Source organism: Furipterus horrens, unplaced genomic scaffold (genome assembly GCF_987537825.1).
Source record: "Furipterus horrens unplaced genomic scaffold, mFurHor1.1.pri manual_scaffold_6, whole genome shotgun sequence".
Taxonomy (NCBI): Eukaryota; Metazoa; Chordata; class Mammalia; order Chiroptera; family Furipteridae; genus Furipterus; species Furipterus horrens.
The window spans coordinates 137,521,252-137,526,736 of NW_028327176.1; the positions used below are offsets into that span (position 1 = coordinate 137,521,252).

The 5,485-nt window shown below is 33.7% G+C and overlaps 1 pseudogene; it reads left to right on the forward strand.

Annotated features, from left to right (window-relative positions):
- Positions 1-3,040: 3,040 nt before the first annotated feature.
- On the forward strand, positions 3,041-4,312 carry LOC150007481 (nucleolar and spindle-associated protein 1 pseudogene; annotated as a pseudogene).
- The last annotated feature ends 1,173 nt before the right edge of the window (positions 4,313-5,485 follow it).

The following is a 5,485-nucleotide window of genomic DNA, read 5'->3' on the forward strand; positions in this document are numbered from 1 at the left end:
TGACTTTAATTTAATACAAAACTTTTCTTGTTTGTGCTGATAGCTTGTTTCTGCAGCATTGTGTATTGAAAAATAAAATATCCTGTTAAGTGAAAGTCAAGTGATTTGTAAATGCATTAGACAGCATAGGCTACTGACAATACTTTCTTAATATTTAATTTTCTCCACTACCAACAAAACTTAGAATAACTGAAAGTAAAGAAAAAACACTTTATTCAAAAAGATTATATTAGGAACAATTTTTTGTCTATTTTTGAATAATCAGAACATTGAGACATCTTAAAAAAGATCAGGGAAAAATTTGTAATCATTGAGTTTTATTGAGTATTAGAATATTTTAATTACTGAACTGAGAGAGAAATAACCATATACAACACTTACACTTGATAGAGCAATTCTGAGAAGGCTTAATTTCTCTCTCACATTTGATTTTTGTATATATTTATGATCATTTTAGTCTGAAACAAAATCATTTGCTCAGAAAAGCTTTGAGATTTTATTATTGTATAGCTAAACATCATTTAATCCAAGATAGTATAACATTAAAGGCTTTGGATTTAAACTCAGATATAAATATATGTCCAAATATGGGCTTAAATATTGGCAAATTACATAGTCCTGGGTAATTATTTAAATTTATTTGACTTCAAATTCACTTGATGTTACACACACACACACACACACACACACACACACATTTGTTTGTTTGGAGATGTGGTCTTGGATTCCAATAGACAGATTAAGTGTATATAGTTTTTTTCTCCTACTGTGAGGATTCTATTGGGATGACAGAAACACAACAGCAAGAGTAAAACTATAATATGCTGGGCAACAAAAATAAAAGCATCTAGTAGTACACCAGATAGTGTAAATCTTTATGGTAGAAATGAATGTATTTCTATTGGCATAATATAAAAATAATCATGGACAGTTTCATAAAACTGCTACTAATTAGAAGTTTATGTTTATTCAGAATTCATATGTCAGGCAGTATGCAAATATGCTTTATTAATTATGTCAAATTTATTTTATTCTGAAGAAGACTCCATATGTAATTTCACTTTGTAATAAAGAGAATAAAGGTTAGAAATCTATCCAATTTTTTTCTAAGGTCACGCTAACTAAGGTAAGGTAGAATTAGACTTGACATCAAGAATATGTATATAATATACTAATTTTGTATATATGATTTGTACTTAGTATATTTGTGCATATATATATATGTATATATATACATACTAGACATATATTACTATGTATGTGTGTATAATTAATTTAATACATTCACATGGCATTCTGTTATGTTAGTGAATTTTAGTGTAAATACACCAAATTTCCTTTCTTCTTTCTCCCTCTTTTCTGTATAGTTCTTTAATTATTTTTAGTTTAATAATGACTATTTACATCATTTCAATTTCATTAATTTAGTCCACTACAGAGTGCACTAGTATATTATGATCACATTTCTTCTACTATTCAAAGATTTTATTCTTTTTTTATTGCATGTTTTGAAATTCATATATTTTTAATATTTTTTTCAAAATGTATTTCTTCTAGACATTCTATTGAGCATCCTTCTTTTTTTCCACAGAGACCTCAATCCTATACCCTCAGTATTCCTTCCCCAGTCTGCTTCATTCCTCAAAATCTGCTTCAAAGCTGCCATGTTTCCATATCTATTTTGACATATGTTTATGTAATTTAGGACACTTCAAGAACTCCCACAATGGAGTAAATTAGCAAACAATTTATAACCTCACATATTTCTTAGTTATCTTAATTATTCCTTTATACTTAATTGAATAGTTTGCTTACATAGAATTCTAGGTGGAAAAGTATTTCCCTTTAAAATATTGAAGTAATTTATCCATTATTCTAGCCTTTCAGATTGTTATTAGAAATCAAGTGCCATTCTGACTGTTGATCCTTTATATAGAAACTAGTATTTCTGAAATCTTAGTGTTTTTTTAATCTCAGGTATTAAAATTTTGTGATGAGTTTTTGGTGATGGTACTACTTCCTTAGACCTGTGCCTTTTACTTTTGTGAAATTTTCTTGTATTAATTCCTTTATAATGTTCTCCCCTCTTTTATTTATTCATTTCTTTTTTTAGTATTTGGAACCCTTATTAACATGACATTGAACTTCCTGGATTGTGAATAATATTTTAAAGTATCTCTTTCTCTGTGACCATGTCCTTTTTCTTTTAATTCCACATTTAACAGAACACTTTATATTTATTTTAAAATTATTTTACTTGCAGCAATTATATTGTATTTAAGAGCACTTTTTCTCTGTGGTTCCTTCTGTGTTGTAAAAGCCCACAGAGTGTTGAACAGAATATATGAGAAAACATTAGATACCCCTAGATTTTTACTACCTCAAGTTTAAAGAGAAAATTCTAAAAGTTTTCTAAAGAAAGTAAGAGAGAAACAAAGAGACAAAGGAGGAGGAAGAAGTCTTGTTTTATTGTAATGGTCTACTAATTGATTCCTCTTTCTACCGAGCATTAGCTGATTTCTGCTCTTGGTATCTTCTACTTCTCATCAAAACCTCCCACTTCTACTTCTGTAACATCTGTTTTTTGTTTGTTTGTTTGTTTTTAGAGAGAGAAAGAAGAAAAAACATCAATTTGTTGTTCATTTATTTATGCATTCATTGGTTGATCATTGTATGTACCATGACAAGGAATTGAATTACTGGGATCATGCTCTAACCAACTGAGCTACCTGACCAGGGCTACGTCTTCTATTCTTGCATATCTTTCAGTATAACCCAATGTGCTTTCCCTATTTGTGAAATTGATCAATGCCTCACATCACAAATTACATCAATTCCGGTAACCAGTCTTGCTATTGATATACTTACTCTTTTTCATGTACTTATTCTCATTTTATTGTTCTCAGTCTGCCATCTTGCATTAGAAATATGAATTGCTATTACTAGATTTGAAAATGGGGCAAGTTGGGTGGCAGCTAAGAAAACACTACTGAGGCTGGAGAACAGATAATCTGCATGGCTGTCTGGATTGCAGATGGCGATGGCTGTCTCCTTTCTGGAGAAGCCGAACTCCTTCAAGTACAGTGACCTGCAGAGCTTGGCCAAGAGTCTGGGCTTCTGGGATAATCTGAGGGCAGACAAGTCATCAGGATGAAAGTTAACTTCTTCATCTCTTGTGATGAGAGAAAGATACAGATTTACAGCCAGGAGTAAGCTGAGATGGAGCCTGCTAGCCATGTTACCAAAACAGGAAGGAGGCACAGAACTGTGTGCAGGGACCTAATTTCCTGGCAGGATTATTCAGAGATAAAAAGCAAGTGATACCACTGAGTTCCAGAACCAAGAAAAACAAGAAAACCAGACATTCAGAACTGCAGTAGAAGTTTCTTTTCCACCAGATAAAAACCAGGGAGATGAGGGAAAAAATGAAATAAATGAATATTCAAGGTATCTTCAGAAAGAAAGACGTCTTTCTACACAGATGGGTTTTCCAAATCTGGAAATAAATAAATAAAAGAACTGCAATCACTACTCCAAACTTTAAGAAGCTTCATGAGGCTCATTTTAAGGAAATGGAGTCCATCGGTCACTATATTGAGAGAAAGAAGAATCATTTGAATAACACAGTTCACTTAATGGACTGAAGAAGCAGCTTGTTACTAAGGGAGCTGTTGCGACTCCAATGTGTCTGCATGGAAGACTCTCTGTGGATTGTATTACCACAAGCCAGGGACGTTTATCAGGCAGGGTCCAGGGTGCTGCAGGCCAGAGCACCTTGTGTGAAGGGGCCACTGAAACCCTCCACTCTCTTAGCAACTAAAATGAATGTCAGCTTTTCAGCTGCTATTAAAATAATGAATATAGGCATTGACCTACCAAGACTCCAGTCAGAAAGTCTCCACATGTGACCATGTCTGGGACTACACCAAACGTCAGGTTGTGCTTGGAACAAACAAGTTCAAGACCACAAAATGAGATTCTGCGCAGTTATTACCCATTCAAGTTGACAGGTGAAGCAGCACAGACTCCAATCTCCCATCATAGAAAACCAGTGTTTGATCTCAAAGCAAATTTGCTTCATGCCCTCAACTATGAGCCACACAAAGGAAAATTGAAACCATAAGGACAATATAAAGAAAATAAATCTTTGAATAAGCATGTAAACAGCAGTAGCTTCAACAGGAAAACTTGCAACAACGTTGCAGGCCAGGGAAGATCAATGGGAGAAACAAGCGCAAGAATGAAAGAAAAAAAAAAAAAAAAAGCAAAGGTTTTGGGAACTTGGAGTTGCCTCATTATGGTTGCAGATTAATAGTTTAACATTGTGTAAATAATCCTTTATTATAAACATTTTGTGTAAATATTTTTATACTGTCTTTTCTATTTTAGTAAAAAGATCTTTTTCTGCTCTTCATTCATAAGATGTAGTGTCAGTGTGTTCTTCACATGCTACAATCTCTGAAATGATATTATTACCTTAAAGCTCACAAATTCTTTGATATGCTTTTAACCTGTAAGTCCCTGTACAACTCAGTTTTCTAATGAGACCAATCCTACAGATCCTTGACTTAGATTTTTAATGTCAAGTTCCCTCTGCTGGCTCTAATATTAACAGAATTACAGTCTTCTTCTAGGGAAGAGTATTTACTTGATGGTAACTAGTTTTGCCACAAACATTAGTAGAAATTAAACAATAAGTTCTGAATATAATGAGCTGGGAAAAACCATCTATTCATCTTCTAGAGAATCTATATTTTTATACTCACCCAAAAATATGTTCACTGATTTTAGAGAAAGAAGAAAGGAGAGAAAGAAGGAAAAATATCAATGTGAGAGAGAAATATAATTGGTTACCTTCTGTATGTGCCCTGACTGGGCATCAAACCCATAACCTAGGTACATGGCCTGACCTGGAATGAAACCTGCAACCTTTTGGTATATGGGATGATGCTCCAACCACCTGAGCAACCTGGCCAGGGCAAGAATCTATTTGTGTTAATGAAACTGTGGACTGTGTAGTTTGGTTATGGCACCAATACACTAGCTACATGAGATTTTCTTTTCAAACTTATATGCACCTATGTTCATATCACTTCATGTAATTGCCCTCTAACAGTAATAGCTCTAACAGTCTATCCATCTATCATCTAGCCATCCATCCATCCATCTGAGAGAGATTTGTTTTAAAGGAATTGTCTTGTGATTATAGGGGCTGGTGATTTTAAAATATGTAGAGCAGAGTGGTAAACTGGAAATTCATTCAGGAGTGGATAGTGTGGTATTGAGGCCAAATTTCTTCTTCCCTGAAAACCTCAGTTTTTGCTCTTGAAGCCTTCAGTTGATTGGATGAGGCTCACTGGCATCATCAAGGGTAATCTCCTGTACTTAGGAGATTTGACTGTGAACTGCATTTACAAAACACCTTCACAATAACACCTAAGTTAATGCTTGATTGCACAGCTGAGTACCACAGCCTAGCCTGGAT